Source organism: Eretmochelys imbricata, chromosome 8 (genome assembly GCF_965152235.1).
Source record: "Eretmochelys imbricata isolate rEreImb1 chromosome 8, rEreImb1.hap1, whole genome shotgun sequence".
Lineage (NCBI taxonomy): Eukaryota > Metazoa > Chordata > Testudines > Cheloniidae > Eretmochelys > Eretmochelys imbricata.
Window position 1 is genome coordinate 88,386,658 of NC_135579.1, and position 17,863 is coordinate 88,404,520.

The 17,863-nt window shown below is 43.4% G+C and overlaps 1 pseudogene; it reads left to right on the forward strand.

The window, feature by feature from the left end:
• Positions 1-313: 313 nt before the first annotated feature.
• Positions 314-16,916, forward strand: LOC144269588 (protein wntless homolog; annotated as a pseudogene).
• Positions 16,917-17,863: the final 947 nt, after the last annotated feature.

The window sequence follows — 17,863 nt, forward strand, 5'->3', positions numbered from 1 at the left end:
TGGGACTCAAGAACTAAAAGAAGCACCTGCTGAATGGGCAGTTCTGGCTCTCCCCACAGCTGAAGAGGCTCTATGAGACTGCCATAAATAGCTGCTGCATGAATTGAAAGGCAAGGAGGGGGAAGATAGGGTCATGTGATTTACTTTTGCGTTCCTGCTCCTTTCAAAGCAGCCAAGCACCAATCTAAATCACAGCTCTCAGAAGAGGGGAGGCAGATTCAGTTTTGCCTCAGCAGCCAATGCTGAGCCTGTCTCCTTCCCATCCCCACAGCACTTTTCAAGCCTTCAGTTTTGCTGGCGAAGGGGGTCAAGTATGGCTGGGGCAGTTATTGAAAACATGAACACTACACAGCTGTGCATTGTTGGAGAGATCTTGCTGATTTCCCAAGTCATCGCTTTTCTAGTGGGAGGTCTGATGGATAAGTGTTAAAGGTGTAAACTTTCTCCGTCCCTCTGTCCTGTTCAGTTATGTGTTGCTGAATTGCTTCCATGAACATGCATCTTCCCCAGACCTTTTTGTGGATTCTAGTGGCTACCAGGAAAGAAAGGTCAGAGGGGAAAAAGATGGTACTGCCTAGTTTCAGTATCTGCTTGGAGAGGAAGGGAAAACTGAATAAAAACTCTGGAACTAAAATATTTAACTTCTCTCTGAGCAGTTGCAGGAAGTAACCTAATCTTCAGTTAAACAAATAATAATAACAAAAACTTCTGGGAACTGCTCCAGCAGAAGAATCTTGTTTTTATCTGTAATTGTGCTGTGATGGTGGGTTTTTTTCTCTTTGAAGCCTCTCTCAGATTTCATTTCAGGAACTCCGCCAAGAGGAAGCTCAGTACAAGTTACAGTAAAAGGAAGTCTGCTTCCTGAGGTGGGCTCTTGACAGTGTGAGAGGAGAACGGAAGAGATTGAGGAGGCATTTTGGTAGAGTGACACTTGGGGTTCTCTGTGTTTTGTGACTATGTTTTTCCCCTCTGGGCTTTTTGAAGAGCTCCTCTCCCAGGTCAGGGAAGCTGCTAAGCAGATTCTCACAGCAGCAGAGAAAAATTGCTTCCTTAACCAATCTCATTGACTTGCCCAAGATCACACAGGGATTCTGTTGCAAAGGAGATAATGGCACCTGGCTCTCCTAGTCCCATTCTTTCACCACATGATCATCCTTCCTGGCCAGATGTGCTATTTGGCATTGAAGGGGAACACATGTAGTAAGTGGTGTCACCCTGCATTATTTTAATGACCTGGTAAATTGGCCCCATCATATCTACTGCAGGGAGTGGCAGTGACTGACAGCTGGGCAGACTTTAATTGCATTGGAGGGGCTGACAGTGTACTGTCAAAGAGTGGAGGTAACATCATTTACTTATGGCACTGTCCACTTACTGTGTAGTCCTTTAAATGACTGCCATTTGTTGTGTCTTCATAGATGATCATAAAAATGGGGACATTTGATTTTTGATTCATAAACTGCTTGTTGAGTGATGAAAACCCGAACAAGCTATTGAGCAGTGAGTGTTTACAAAACAGAACGTGTCAGCTCCATGCTGGGCCAGTTGATAGAATGCGGCCAAACACAGAGCCTGGTCCTAGCTGAGCTGCTTCACTGGCAGCAGGGGGAAATGCTGTTGTGGGGCTCTATGGCTCGTGTCATTGCTTCATGGCATGGAGTATTTGCATGCTCAGAGCTTGGGGTGAGACCATGGTGAATCAGGTCATATGTCCCTTTAAAAAAAATAACTTCCTTCCTAATAAGAGCCCCCAATCTGGTATTCCCCTCCCTCCCTCACTGCAATGAGCACCCCAGCTCAGAGCACGAGACCAGTTGGATGTTGCAAGTTATTCTGTTGGCTTTCATAGATTCATAGATATTTAGGTCAGAAGGGACCATTATGATCATCTAGTCTGACCCCCTGCACAACACTTTGTCCCTCTCTCTGCCCTAATAAAGGTTTCCAGAATATTGAGTTAATGCCTCTTGAGGTAGCCATTAATATTAAATACAGCAGACACCAATATTCTGTCTCAGGCCTTTATAAGGAACCGGGGGCAAGGCGGAGAATAGCAGTGTGATGTTTGGTTTCCACAGATGATGGATTTGAGGCGAAATCTTTTTACTCCATGCCAGGTTTGCAACAGTTACTGGAAAGTTTTGCAACTAGAATGTTGCTCAACAGGATTTCAGAGCTTCCTTAGTTTCATGTTCATTACGTGCGGCTTGTGCAACCTCCTTTTTTGGGAACAATATGGTGCTAGGAATGCAGTAGTCCCTTTTTAGCTCTAAGAAAGGAGAGGTAATGGTATAAAAGGAGAGGATCTAGCTGAAGTGACATGGACATTATACATTCAGCCCTCACTCCTATCTAGCCTGCCAATTGCAGGTTGCTGATGCCCTTATATATAGTATTTTTGGAGGCAGGGGAGGGGAATCGCTGCATGGGTGGATGCTTAGAGGACCAAAGCAACAACAAATCCATGATCTCCACTGGTAACTGGAGGACTAAGTTGATCAATGGCAGGTTCTGTTGATGAGGAACCTTGCCAATCCTCTGGCAAGAAAGTTTGAAACCAGCTCATGCTTCGCTGATTTTACGAGGCAGGATTTAAAGTTTTATCATTTATTCTGGCCAGTATTTCTACTCTGGCTTTAATCTGTCAGTAGCTCATAGCTGTCACAAAGGGTGACCCCACTTCCCCTCCTACTCGTGCAGAGTCCTGGTGATGGCCTTCCAGCTAGTAAAACCATATTGCCTGAAGCAGCTAAACCCTGTTTTCATCCTGGTTTAACTACTAGTGGGGATGGACTCAGTGTTAAACCTATTTATTAAAGCAGCAATCTGAACTAGACTGGTGGTTTTAGCACAGCTTGGCCAGGTCTTACTAGCCAGCTAAACCCTGTCAAAACAGCTTGTGGTAAGTGTAAAACCAAGACGTGTAAAATCATTTCTACTCTGGCTTCATTACTGCTGCATTATCCTTAATGAAAAGGAGGGGTTGGGCCCTGATACCACAATGTCCGTGGAATTACCCATGTGCCTAACTACCTTGCTGAATGGGGACCTTGTAATCAGAGCTGGCGTTAGGCATAAGCAGACTAAGCAATTTGCTTAGGGCCCTGAGCAGCTCAAAGTGGGCCCCCTATTTGCTTTTTGTTTGTTTATTGTGGGGGGGGAGATGTTCCTGTGAAGGACCCCCAGAGGCATAGTGCTGCCTCTGCCTGTCGTGTCTTCTAGAGTGAGCCTTGTCTATTGCTCTTGGTGTCTGGGAGCCACAAAGAATGCATATTCTAGATGTCTCATCATAAATGTACCTGGACCGGATTCTGATCTAGTTTATACCTGTTTTAATTTCCTTGACTTCATGGGAGTGGCTCCTGATCTACACCAATGTGAGGTCAAAATCAGGCCCAATAAGGCCTTTTTCATCTTAGAATTTTTGCCAAGAATTTCCGCTCTTGTGAACATGAATGGTAGATGGGATGGGAGTGTTCATGCAGACCAGGCTCTCCCAAGTTGTCTAGCCCTGCGCCAAGCAACTCTAGACAAACAGGAAGATGTAGCCACGCGGAGTCCTGTCTACACTTTTGCTCCCATAGTTGCTATCTTCCATTGCCAAAGCTGAACCAGTGGTAGCAATGGTGGGAAACTTTTGGCAAAGAACTCGAGTGTACACGAGGCCTCTTTACCAGAGCAAGAAACAGAAGGATGTAGAACTGGGTGCCACTGGTAATACCAGTATGTGTAATTATATGATGACTGGAACACCTCTGTCCAGTCATCAGAGTCTCCATCCAGAGGGTGAACAGGCTTGTTCTACAGGTTACTGCAGCCAGGATCCCAGCTGAGGACCTCATGCCTGGAGCAATATCTTCAGAGGGGAGCTTAGAGAGAGTGTCCCTCTGGCACAAGAAGATGTTGCTTTTCACTTATACTTGCTCCTGCATAAGCAGAAGGGTTACTAGGGAACATCCTCTTTTTAAAGACCTGCTGGAAGAGATTCACTGGCACAGAGCTGGTCCCACGTGCACACCTGAGGAGGGGTCGGTGGTGAATATGTGCCCAAAAAGCAGTTAGTCATTGTGCCATGGATTTGCAAATTTGATGAATGTGGTTTGTGTTACATTTTCAGCTCTGAGTGCCTCTACACTTGTGCCTTATGTGTCAATAAAATGCATAGATGTACAAAAACCCCAACACCAAACCAAATGGCTAATGCCCTGGGGACCCAGCCAGAGTGAGAAGATCTGAGATCTTGATGAGGAAATGAGCAGACCAATAGATATTGGTGATATTGTGTTTGCCTTTCGCTTTCCCCTCCCCAACAGGGAGATGAACCCCTGGCTCCAGTTCATGATTGTCACCATGCAGCTGGACATCATGTTCGAGATGGATAATGCCATCAGTAAATCATTTACTAACTGTCCCCATGCTGCTTGATCAAAATATCTACCTGTGGCAGGCTTAGCATTTTAAAATGGATTTTAGAAATATTTTAAGCAATTATTTTTTCCTGCTTCAAGTGACAATAAAGCTTGAACAGTCCTGAACAGAAGCGCTCCTGGCACAGTTCAGAATTTCAGAATGATTGTAGAGGAGAAAAGTAGGCAGCCTGGGAGAGCTATTACTGCTTGATGTGCTTGGTTAGTATTAATTGCATTACAGTAGCACCTAGAAGCCTCATTTTGCTAGTCCCTATACAAACATATGGCATGAAACGGTCTCTGCCCTGAGGAGTTTACAGTCTAAACTCCTCTGTGTTCTGTAGTGTTGTGTGTGTCAGCTCAGCTGTCCCACGCTCTCCCCTCCATCAGTAGCATTGGTTCAGGGATGCTCTATGTCGTGTTTTGGGTTCCTTCAGGCTGACGGTGTTGTACGCATATAAAACGTTACAATGGACATCTTAGCCTCTAGTGCAAGTATATCAGAAAGTGGGATTGTTCAAAGCTGGGTGATCAGGGTAACACTGACATGCCTTCTTTTCTCCATCGTGCCATGCTAGCAAGGGGCAGCTCCAGACAATTAGCCTCAAAATTGCACAGTCCGTGTGGCAGCTACTGCTCTTCCATTTTACATGTCAGGGACCAAAAAGGGATGATCTCGTCTAAGCGATTATTCTAATCTCTAAAAATGGGTACAAATGGATACATTGGTAAAATGAATGTAATATCCAGCTCACCGGGAGACTGAGACAACATGAATCTGTGCTGCTAATATGACTTGCACTTTTCATCTGAAGAGCTCTCTGAGCGTGAAGCGCTCTTGTTCAGAGGCAAGCAGCATGTAGTGTACAGTTTGGTTCTGCAGAGATGGAAATAATGACTCTAATTCTAGTGTGAATGGCCTTTATTAATAGAGGAAGGTTGGGCTTATGATTAAGGTCCTGCACTAGGACTTAGGGTGAGCGAGTTCAATTCCTGGCTTTGCTACAGACCTCCTGTTTGACTACGGGTAACTCACCTCACTTCTCTGACCAGCTTCAAGCTGTCACTGCAGCTCTTCTGTGCAGCTTGGAGCTGGTCAACAGATTTCCCACAGGACTTGCTTTGCATAGATTTTCAGGCCACAAGGGACCATGACCATCTGGTCTGACCTCCTTGGTTGAGACACACAACCTCACCCACTGAGGATAAGTCATGAACCAACGCACATGCTTTGAGAAAGCCAACAAGCTCCTGAGACACAGCCTTGTCCCATTCTCTCCGAGTCTCTCTCACCAGTCCCAGGGAAAACTGGGTTTTCTGAAAGCCCCCACCATCCCTGTGTGTGTATCGGCTCAATGACCATATTGGTCAATGGTGTCTTTGGACTTGCGTAAGTGTGGAAATTACACTGGAATAAAGTTATTTTTATTCTATAATAGTGTCCATGTTGGAAGCTATACGGGCACAGCTATAGTGATATAATTATACTGCTATATGTCTGCCAGGCAGTTTCCCCCATGAAGACCAGGCCTTCGTTATAGGGCGAAGATAATTAAGTCTTTCTTCTGCCCAGTTGTCCAGCCAGTCCATCTAGGGTCCAGCCACAGTGTTCCCATGATGGCTGCTCCATTGTTTGGGTAGTTAAACTCATTCAGTCCCAGAGGCTTGCAATCGCTGGTCTCATGACTGTGTCTATCTGTGGGTGAGGGTGCAGAAACTGTCTGTTGCCTTCTCTTCAACTCACACAGCACATAAATCACATTTTGGAAACAGATCAATAATTGTTACAGAGCACCCCTCCTTTCATTATAGGGGCATAAACCAACTCAAAGTGGATTGCACAAGGGGCCCTTTGAAAAATCTCAGCTTTGGAGAACAGAATTCGATGTAATGCTACAAGTGAGCTCTATTATGTCTAGAGAAGGGTACCATAATGATTGAGCAGCGGGCTCTTTGACCTGTTCTCAAGTAAGGCCATAAATATCCAGGATGGGCTAAGGGTGGATTTTAAAAGCAATCCGTGTTGGCCGATCTTTATTCCCCTTGACTTCAGTGGGGCAGAATTAGACCACTGCTGAGTGCCTTTGAAAATCCCTCCCTAAATCACCACCTGAGAGAATTCAAGGATGTCTGTCTATCCTCCTTCCCTGAGCCGACATTGCCTACAGTTTGCGTTATAATTATTTTGGTTGGTTACCCTTGCAGAAGACAATGCAGAGATTACATTTGACGTGTCATTGGCTTATCGTGATGACATAGTCGCTGAATGGACAGAAATGGTACATGCAGTACAGACACGAAAGCTAAAATGCTCCTTTGTATCTTCAAAAGTAGGTTATGGGACAAAATTTAGTCAGGGGCCCACTACTACTTCAGTGTTCTCATGCTTCACAGGATTTAGCTGCTGCATCCATGTGTCCTGAATGAGTGTTTGATTGCCCTATCTGGACATTGCCCTGTGATCAAAGCATTAACTAGAGGAAAGCAGACTAGACCTAGTAGTGAGTGCAACTTTGGAACAGAAAGATTGTCTTGTGAGTAAGACAGTGAGTCAGGAGATCTAGGTTCTGTCCCCACTCTAACATGCTCTCGGCATGATCTTGGGCAAACCACTTGTAGCTCAGTTTCTCCTGTTTTTGTTAAAAGGAGCAGGGCGGGAAAAGGAAATAATGCCTGTCATCCCTGTGGAGTTGGGAGAGTTAATCCACTAATGTTTGTAATATGCTTGGAGATCCTTTGGAGATATTATAGCTGTGCAAGGTCTATGCATTATGCAAAATATTCTGATGTGATTGGAGCACAAACGAGGTGAGACTAAAGAAAGTTCATTTGTCTTAATTATTCCTGTTTTGTTTTTTGCAACAGTGCCATTTACAGTAACTACTATAGTCATTTTTAAAAATAAATAACTCAATAATATGTTTCAGCTACAGGTATCTGCTTAACCAACTGTCCCACCTCACAAGTGAAAGGCAATATGGTAATGTAATTGCCTGTTTTATTCCACAGTCCTGTTTTCCCTGAAAAGGAATACTCAGGATATGATAAGGACTTTGTACTGTGCATCTCCACATTTTAAAGCAGTAACTGATTGTTTTGGTGAACAGAACGAAACCATGGTAAGGTCCAATTAAGTGTGAACAATGCTGACTCTTGTATTTTCCCTCTTTATGCCGTTCCACCAGACTAGAGCACATGAAGGCCAACTCTGACTGTGATATGCCGTCTTTCATGGAAATTGGAACTGTGGCTCACTTATTCTACCTCATCAGCATTCGACTCTCTGTAAACGAAAGTCAGGGAATTAATGTGGGCATTGGAGAAATAAAGGATGTTTGCCTGATGGTAAATGTGGTTGATATTTTTATTGCCTGCCTTCAGTAAATGACATCAAATATCTTAACCGCTACCACAAGTGGACTGGGACAATCCATTTTATTTCATCTGTGCCTCACAGGACAACTTCTAGTCATCGCCAATCTGCACAAAATGAAATTGATGATATAGGAATAAAATACCCTAGTTCATATTCCTAATTCATTGAGCTGTTTAGCCACCACCTTTGTGGCACACAGAACCAGAAGAGTTTTTGTTTAAAACATGTTAGAGTTCACTCTGAACTCCAGAAAGCTGCAGGGGTTGATGGCATTCCTCCAGAGTTTCTCAAGAATCTGGGGAGATGGGGACGGGAATGACTGGCAGTGCTTTTTACTGCTGTATATAGAACTGGAGAAGAGCCAACAAGCTAGCAATTGTGGCTGCCCTACTGAAGCCTGGGAAACCCCAGAGGAGGCAGCCAGCTACCACCCCATTTCTCTCTTCTCAGCCGTCAGCAAGCTCATGGAACAGGTGCTGCTTCACCATCTGTCTGACATTATCGAAGACATCCTCCCAGCAGAGCAGGCAGGATTTGGCCTGAAGAGGAACTGCTGTGACCACATAGCTTCACTTACTGGCCACGTTGAGGAAGTATTCCAATTTAAGTTGAAGACAGGGATCGCCCTTGTTGATCTATCCTTGGCATACGACACTGTCTGGAGACAGGGCCTCCTCCTCAAGATCTCTCACGTCATTCAACTGGCGGCAAATGATCCACCTCTTGGCAGCAATGACGGGGGACAACCACTTTAAGGTACACCTTAATGGCTAGATCTGTAGACCAAGAACTGTTAACTGTTCTGACCTGGATACTGTTTAATCTATACGCCGCAGATATACCAGTGACGGAGTCAAGGAAGTTCATGTAGATGATATTGCCCTAGCTGTTCAGCATACAAGCCTCCATACCATCAGCTGCACCCTAACCTGAGATCAATGGCTGGTTATTTCCAATGCTGGAAACTTAGGCCTAAACCCTCCACCCCCGCCCCCCAGATGACTGCTTTCCGTCTGAACAATGAAATGGCAAATACCAACTTGTTGTGCCATTCTGAGGTGAAAGCATCAGCCATGAGGCTAATCCAAAGTGTCTTGGCATTACACTGGACTGGAGTTTTGACCTTTCAGCAACACCTCGAATAAGGTCAGGTCTCATGTCGCGCGTCTCAGAAAACTGGCTGGAACATCACAGGGCTCCAGTCAGAGCTTACAAACTGCAACAATTGCCTTGGTATATTCTGAAGCTGAACATTGTGTGCCAGTGTGGTCCCCTAGCAGTCACACTAAACTCCTTGACGCTCAACTTAATAATGCTATACGCATAGTGTCATGGATGCTCAAATGACTCCAGTTGACTGGCTCCCAGCCCTATCACACATCCAGCCTTCACAGATTAGAAGAGCTACTCAGACATCTCACTTTTTTAACCATGTCAATGCAACTGCGGGGATCCTGCTACATGATGACCTGCAGAACTCCCAAAGATGAGATTAAAATCCTGCAACCCTCTATGGAACAGTATCAAGACCCTTACAGCCAAACTTCGATGCTGAGGCTCAATGGAGAATAACATGGAGTATTTCGACCGCTCAAAACAAACCGCTCATCACTGATCCTGCTGAGAAACTATCAGGTTTTGATTTGTCGGAAAGACTGGTGCAGATTGAATCGCATCAGGATATCTCCTGGGAGATGTGGACAAACCCTCTTTAAATGAAAAATGAGGCAAACACCTGTATGTGTCTGTGGTCACCAGGCACAAACGATGGAGCACATCACATGTGAGTGTCGCCTTCGTTCTTTTGCCGGGGGCCTGACGGACATTCACCAGCTCACTGCTGTGGCAATGTTCTGGCTATCAAACTTAGATATAAATTTGTAGTTGATGCTACCTAGCCAAGCCATACAAAAGAAAAAGATAGAGAGGGCAGGAATTAAAAGCTTTCCTCAAGATTAGAGCTGAGGCTCACTGCCAGGGCTGTGTGGTGAAGTTTGCTCTGCTACTCCCTGGCTTGTAGCTGGGGGTATTAAATAGGGTATTTTACAAGCACTGTTTGCTTTAAAACATATAAATATAAATAGCTCTTTCCCAGGGCCTGCAAAGGAAACTGCACAGAGACAGTCTGCTATATAGACTGCAGGTAGGGAAAAGTGTGAGATATTGTACAGTTTCCACACTTAAACTTGTCTTCCCTCAGGGTATCCATCAGAATAAATATTTTACCAAGATGTGGATTGCAATGAAAACCTTCTTCACACCCATCATCTTCATCATCCCGTTTTGGTATTGGAGACGGATCACAATGCTGACGCGTGCTCCTGTCCTGCTTGAAAAGTGAGTAGCAGAGTAATTCTCTCTGATGAACACAATGGACTTCAGTCTAAACACTGCTCCCCAGTCAAAGCCTGTATAACTAGAGGGGAAGCGAGATTTACCCCATTGGGATTTGACTACCTCTCAGTCCTCTGCATAAAGTAGCATTTTATTTTCGTTTAGACCCTTACTCCTAGGCACAGATATTTTTAATAGCGATGCCTTACTTGCCAGTCACCATGTGAGCCTTTAGTTGTGGTATTTGTCAGAAGACAAGAAAACAGATACCAGTGCCGCCATGAAGGCGGGGGGAAGTGTTAACAAGGATAGGCTTTGGCAGCAAAGTGCAAATATCTTCCCTTCTCCCAAAATTCCAGACTCTACCTTTTCATGACTCTTTCGAACTCTGTTGGCCTTCAGACCTAACTTACTCCTAGCCCTGTTTCATAGTCACTACTAATTGGCCTTGTTGACAAGCCTCTTGGTAACCAGTTGATTCATCTCACTTGATACAGATCTGGCGGTGAGCTTTAGTAAAAGGATCTACACATATATGAGGTTATATTAAAAATAGCTTAAGACTTGATTTGGAAAGCCTGGTTTATGATAGAAAAACTATGGAGACAAGTGACTTCTTAACAAAAAAATCTAAGAATTGGGTGACAATGGAGTTTGTGACTCATGCAGAAATGTGAAGATGCTGCTCAGATATGCTACTGTATGTAGCACACCTGCCTCCTCAAGCGTAGCTGGGATTTTTTTCTTTGAAATCCAAAAGGATTCTGTTAACTCTGTTTCTGCTTCTCCAAAGTCATCTTTGCTCTTGGAATCTCCATGACATTCATAAACATCCCAGTCGAGTGGTTTTCCATTAGATTTGACTGGACTTGGATGTTGCTCTTTGAAGATATTCGACAAGGAATCTTCTATGCCATGTTTCTGTCATTTTGGATAATCTTTTGTGGAGAGTGTGTGAAGGTAGGTGTGACTATAGAGTAATGAGTCTTTTATATAGATAAATTGTGAAGACTTGCACTAAAACCAGCTTTGCTGTCAGTCAAATTCATGCACATGTGCTTCTTGCAACATCAAGGGTGAAATTATTCCAAAACTTGCCTTCCATTTGGGCAGGATTTGAAGCTGATACATATAGAAGTACATGAAGGTGGTTCCAGCACAATCTGGTAACTAGCCATACTTGGACAGGGTTAATAAAGAAAGAGATGGAGATGCCAATGTGTACAACAGATCTGGAAAATCTAAAGGCTTGCCTTTTTTTATTATTTCCCATTTTGTAAAAAAGTATCTTTTTAAATATAGTGATGCTGGGTCTTTTCCCCCCCAGCCATTTGGATTAAGTTGCAATTTGGTGCCTGGTAAAGGCTCACTTTTGGCAATATAAAGGACCACCTAGATGTTGAGTGATGATTATTGTTTATTGTATTACACTGGTGTTCAGGAGCCCCAGTTGGGATTGTGGCTCCATGGTGCTAGGCACTCTATAAATACATGGTAAGAGACTATTTTACAAAGGGACAACAAATATATAGAGGAAATGGAAGGAAAATGCAACAGAAGAGCCCTATGTGACAACTCAGTTTATGCCTGTATGTATCTATATCAAACTACAAACTCCATTTTGTTTTGGGAGCCCCATTTTGGTTGTAAGACTGTACTGTGCCTTCCCTGAGGTCTTTTTGCCTCCATTTTGGACTGACATTCCAAGAGGTGTTGACAGAGGGCAAACAATACCAATTGTCCAAGGGTCATTAACCTGGAGGGTCTCCTACTCGAACACAAGCACCCTTGGATGATGAGTTGCATACTGCCCAGACAACCCCATCCTTCCATGAGAGCTAGGAGCCAAGAAAAGGATCACCAAACAAAGGACTTGAAGTGAAAGGTGGTGGTCACCTGACAAAGGGGTCTGCAACTTCTAAAAGAGTGGCTCTTGGACTGGCATTTTCAATGGAGGGGAGAGACCAGAACCTGAAGACTAAGCAGCAAAAGGGATCCCTAGAAAGGACTGGCCAAAACCCAAAGGCCTCTGTCTGGTGACGGTACTGAAGAGAGGGATTTTTGCAAAGGCTTATTATTTTTTCATGGATCTGTAAATCTCTTATGCTTTCTCTGTGAGTAAGGTAGGAGTGTGTGTGTGTGTGTGTGTGTGTGCGTGTGTGTGTGTGTGTGTGTGAAGGAGTTACTGTGCAAAGCCTCCGTTCCTTGCTGTAACACTCACATTTTCCTGAAGGGTTTAACTAAATCAGAGTACCCATGAGGGTGGACCTCTGGGGCCTATGGCAGCTGGACTGAGGGTCCCGCTTCCAAGAAGGGGCACCTGTCAGGGAATCCGAATCTTCTGATTTGATTGACCTGAGAGGTTAGAGACAGCATGTGGTCACTGCTCAGTCTCAATGGGTTTAGAAGCATGTGGGATCGGATCCAGCACTTGGATCCAAACACAGCAACGCACAGCAGAGTGAGTTTAACCAGGCCTGTTCCTGCATGTTGTGCAGTATCCTAGAACCTGCCATTGTGCTACATGTCATTTCAGAGTCATTATTCTGTTTGTTTCAAATAATAATAATAAAAAAACCCCAGAATAGTCTGCCCTGTGCAATTTCTCCATGTTTTTGTAATGAAGTTTATGCCTCTAACTTTGCTTCTTGGCTCTACCTGGCATGGAAAGAATACCTTTGATTATTTTTTCCCCATCCTTGTCTGCTTAGGATCAAAATGACCAAACGTGGCTCTCTGGGTACTGGAAGTGGGTTGGGCCAATAGCTGTTGGCTCCTTCTGCCTCTTCATCTTTGTCATTTATAAGAGGTAAATGAGACATTATCTTCCAACTGACCTCTGTAGTGCTAACGTGATCATGCTCTGATTTAAAATACTCTGCTCTTCCGAAAATGGATAATATTTGGAAACATGGACAAGTATGTCCCTCCTTCCCACTTTCTATCCCTCTCCCCACTTAGTTGAAAATAACATTACTCAGGTTTTTCCACGCTGCAAAGAATAATGCTTAAGAACTTGCATCTTGCTCTATTTTCAACTTTATACTGATGTGATCTATGACTATCGCGGATTCTCTCCTGTTTTCCGAGGGGTACAACTGAAAAATCCATTCTACGGTATCTGGACTACAGATGTTGGCATGAAGCTGGCTGTATCCTTCCATCTATTAGTACCAAGTGTTTCTTGTGGCAGAAACTAGAAATATTTAAGTAACAATTTATTTTTCTCCAAGTTCTTATTTAACTGGTGAAAAGCATCCTATCTTGGATAAAATGGGACCGATAGTTGGTTTCTAATTATTTTAATATTGTGGATGACCTAGAGTGTCCTCCTGAGTGAACAGTGTTATGGTTCTGTAGGGTGACACTCTGTCAAATATTAGTGCAGCATGTAGATTTTGCTGTAAGGATGAATTCTGAGACTGATGTAATATAAGGGAAGTAACTTGAAAAATTAGCACCTGCTTCAAGCTGTAGGAAGTCTGGAAAATGGCACATCTGGAATTAGGGTTTGGGTATTACAGTGATTCTAGAGCAAATCCTGTCTAAATTGCACCGGTTATGCTGTTCCCTCTCCTGATCTGACTGTAAGTTTTTTTGTTTGTTTGTTTTGTTTTTTCCTCCAGGGCAGTTCATTTCATTGCTGATCCGGAGCATGATCCTATAGCATTTATATGATTTTTCTGTTTAAAGTTGCCTGGTCACGCTGGAAGTTCTTTCAGCTGCCTTAATTTTTATTCCAGTCTGAGATAAGGTAACATGATTAGTTCCACTTCTCCAGCATCCCAGTCCTCTTGCACGAGTTGCCTAAGATTGGTTGGTGATTACTTCTCAGCTAAGCCCTGTCTTTTCATGCCAGTGAAGCAGAAGTGACAATTCCAGCTTAGCCTTTTTAGCCTGCAGAAGTTTTAATATTTTATCCCTCGTTAACACCATGTCAAGTGCTTAGGGGGAACAACAAAGCATCAGCTCTGGGACTGATCTGGGGAAGGAACCGTGAAGCGTACACCCTCACTCAGACGGAAGCTGCAGTCTGAAGCTTCCATTGAATACGCACTAGAAGCCTGAATTAGGATAGCTGAAAGCAGACTAATTACCTGGATGATTGTTTCTGTAAATACCACTCTGTCAAGTAGTCATTTCCTTTAACTGGTATGCTCAGCTAATGGCATTCATTGCAGTAGCAGGCATCTGTCTCTGCCTCTACTTCTTGTTTCTGTGCTTCCTGGTGTTTAAAGTGTTTCAGAACTTCCATGGAAAGCAATTAAGTCTCCCACCCATGAAGATGACTTGCAGGATTCAGTATCAGGTTGGAAAACCCTTGTCAAATCGATACTGTCAACTACCTGTAGATGGTGGGTGGGTGCGTGGTTGGGTTCGGTTCTGATAATAACTTTTACTAGGGAGACTGAAGTCTGGACCAGATCCTAAGCTGGTATACATCAATATAGCTCCACTGACTTGATTGCAGGTCTGCTCCCAATTGGTTCCTGCTGCAGGGGGGAAAAGGAATCTCCCCTCTAGATTTCTGAACATGCTCAAAATGTCCATTGTGGTATTATTAATGATGGATTATTTTCCAAAAATATTTAAGCCCTTATTGAACATTTCCTAGTAGATATTATCACAGGTAGAATCTTGATCTTAGGTGATTCTCTCACCTGGAATATTTACGTCAATAAAAATCATATGCAGCACATGTGGTAATTGGGCTCCAAATTTACCCGGATTGGGAGCTCAACTGAATGAAAGTTTATAAAATGTCACAATAACCTATAACAACAAATGTTGATGCAAAAGTGAGCCAAAAAATCTGAATTAGTCCAAACGAAAAGGCCTACTGATTTAACTGAAAGATTGTGTTAAGAGCATGCCTAGCACAGGTACAGAAGGTCTGACCAAGCTCTTTGTTAACTAAAGAGGAAGAATTAACGGAGCCAGGGTACAGTGTATGGACAACGAGCCAAATACTACCTTCTGTCCAATTGTAATCTAGTGCCAGGTTTTCTCTGTTGCCCCTCTCTGAGGTATCTCAGTGCTGTGCAGGGAAAGTCAATGACTATAGCAAGGTCCATAGTGGATGTCATAGAGGATTCTGCATCTTGCCATTCTTTGGTTATAGGAAGATATGGGTGGAAAGTCTTTATTAAAAAAGGGGGCAAATGTTGGGTAAGTCTAATTCCCCATTTAGAAATACATCATAATTTGAGCTACAATTTTCAAAAGCAACTCAGTGATTTAGGTGTCTTAAGTCTGGTTCCTAAGTCACTTAGGCACACTTGAAAATTTCACTCTTATTCCTAAAGTGCCTCCTTTGTCCCTGACTATGTAAGTCAAAATTTTGTCCAGTCTCACACTGTAAGCATGGTGAGAGTGTAACCCGCTGAGCATGGAAGCTTGGGGCTGTCAAATTTGCTGCCGTTTTAACGAAACCTTTTGATTTAAGTTGTAGTGCTGCCTCCTGCACGTTCACTTAGTAAATCAGCCTCACTCTATCCCGTACCATTTCACAAAAGGAATGTAACGGAAAGCAGTAACAGTCACAAACACTGAAACCCCTTCTCCATGCATCTGGGCGGAATTCAGATGTGTAAGGGAATGAAGAACATTGGCTGTCACTCCTGGAGGACGTGTACAAGTCTTATTTGTGTGTGTGTGTGTGTGTGTGTTAATGCTGCCTGTGTACCCAGGAGTTGAATATCAGGTTCAAGTACTTGATGGTCATCACCTTGATCTGTGCTGCCATGACTATCATCTTCTTCATTGTCCGGCAGGTGAGTGTGCTGAAAGGTATTCTTGCATGAAAGCATTCCTGCGTTGTGTTGTGACATCTCAAGTTCATCCAAGCTCAGTCTGGAGTGAGAAGGGCCATAGTCAGAAAGGCCATTCAGTGCCATGGATTTTCATCAGTGTCTCAAACACTACACAGCTTCTTGAGGCTTATCCCAGATTCTTCCTCTGGGACTAATCCCCTTTTCTCTGCTGAACAATGCCCTTGAAAAACTAAATCTTCCAGTGTTGGAGGGATTTCTGCCCTAGAAATTATAAGGCAGCACATTGGGTCAGTGAGTAGAAAAGGGGACACACCTTCCGGAAGAAATGGTTACGATTCTTGGTTAACTATAAGCCCTATGTTCTGGTTTTGTGTGTAGAAGTGCCTTCTCATGGGCTGCAGTGTTGATGTAGAGATATGTGATGTCTTAATATAGAGCCCTTTGAAATGTTTAAAGAAAACAATGCACCAGTGTGAGCTGCCTGGTTATATTTTAATTCTAAAAATGTGACAGTGGGTTTCTGTTTACCTAATAGATTTTACAGGAATTTACTTGAGCAATTCCGCCACCTGCTCTGTCCATTGTCCTGTATTTTATTACCACCTCATTCTGTGTGTGTGTGTGTGTGTTCGGTTCTGGCTGGTAAGCCAAACATTCGGTCCATTATCCATCCACAGAGCAACTTGTGGGCTTTTCATTTCAGACAGACAGACGCACGCGCACACACTCCCATTGAGATACTTTGATTATATCTAGGTGCTCATTCAACATATTTGAGACTCTTCCTGGCCTATTGAATCTCTGCTTTCTCACTGACAGGTGGCTGAAGGGCACTGGAAATGGGGGGACTTCACAGGGTACATGAATGGTGCCTTCTTCACAGGCATCTATGGGATGTGGAACCGTTATGTCTTCGCTCTTCTGTTCCTGTATGCGCCTTCACATGAGAAATTTGGCAAAGATCAGCAACGAACAATAAACTGGGCTGTGGAGCTGTTCTTAATCTGTTGCATATTGAAGTAAAGTGGTGGTTACTGCCTTTTGCATATCCAGCAGAACTGTACCAGTAGCGGGCCCTTTGAGAGAATCCTAGAGCTGGTGAAATGTCTAGCGACCATCTGTTTCTCTAAGGGAAATTCGTATTGTTATTGGCTGGATTTAGAGCTCTCAGCACACGGCAGCAAATGAAAAAACAGATCTGAAAAGTAAAAATTGCAAATGCCCCTTGGCTTTCGATGGGATTTAGGTGCTACTGACATTTTTAGACACGGGTAATAAACCACTAAAAAATGTGCTTTAGGGAATGACTGACTGGATCATCCAATAGGTATTTTACTTCTCGAACTTCTCTGATTCTATATAAAGATATTTTTCTTTTAAAGGAACACTGTAAAGTTACTCTTTTTATTTTTTTTTAAAGTAAATGTCCCAACCTACATTACAAATAACACTTTGGATTATTAAAATGGGAAGGCCTTTAAAAATCTAATTCTGTTTGTTTAGTTTCTGCATTTCTCCCAGCATGGACAATGAAAATAAACTAGTTGGATTCATTAACTGGGAAAGCAAGGTCTCTAATGGACAGAACAACTAAGAAGCCTGGGTTTTTTTTCCTGACTGTACTACTGACTTGTTCTGTGACCCTGGACATGTCACTTAGCTCTGTTTTATTGGGTTAGAAATTGAGGCACAGGGAAGTAAATTTACCCAGCTTTGTGGATTGCTTTGAAATGGTCAGCAGAAAAACAACAACTATGGTATGGCAAAGTTTTATTACCCATTTTTTTATGTAGTCAGTTTCACTTTCAGTTTTTCATGCACTAGACCAATGGTTTTCGACCTTTTGTTCATTTGCAGACCTCTAAAAAATTCCTAATGGAAGTGTGGACCCCACTGGAGATCTTAGACACAGTCTGCGGATCCCCAGGGGTCAGCGGACCACAGGTTGAAAACTACTGCACTAGACCCAT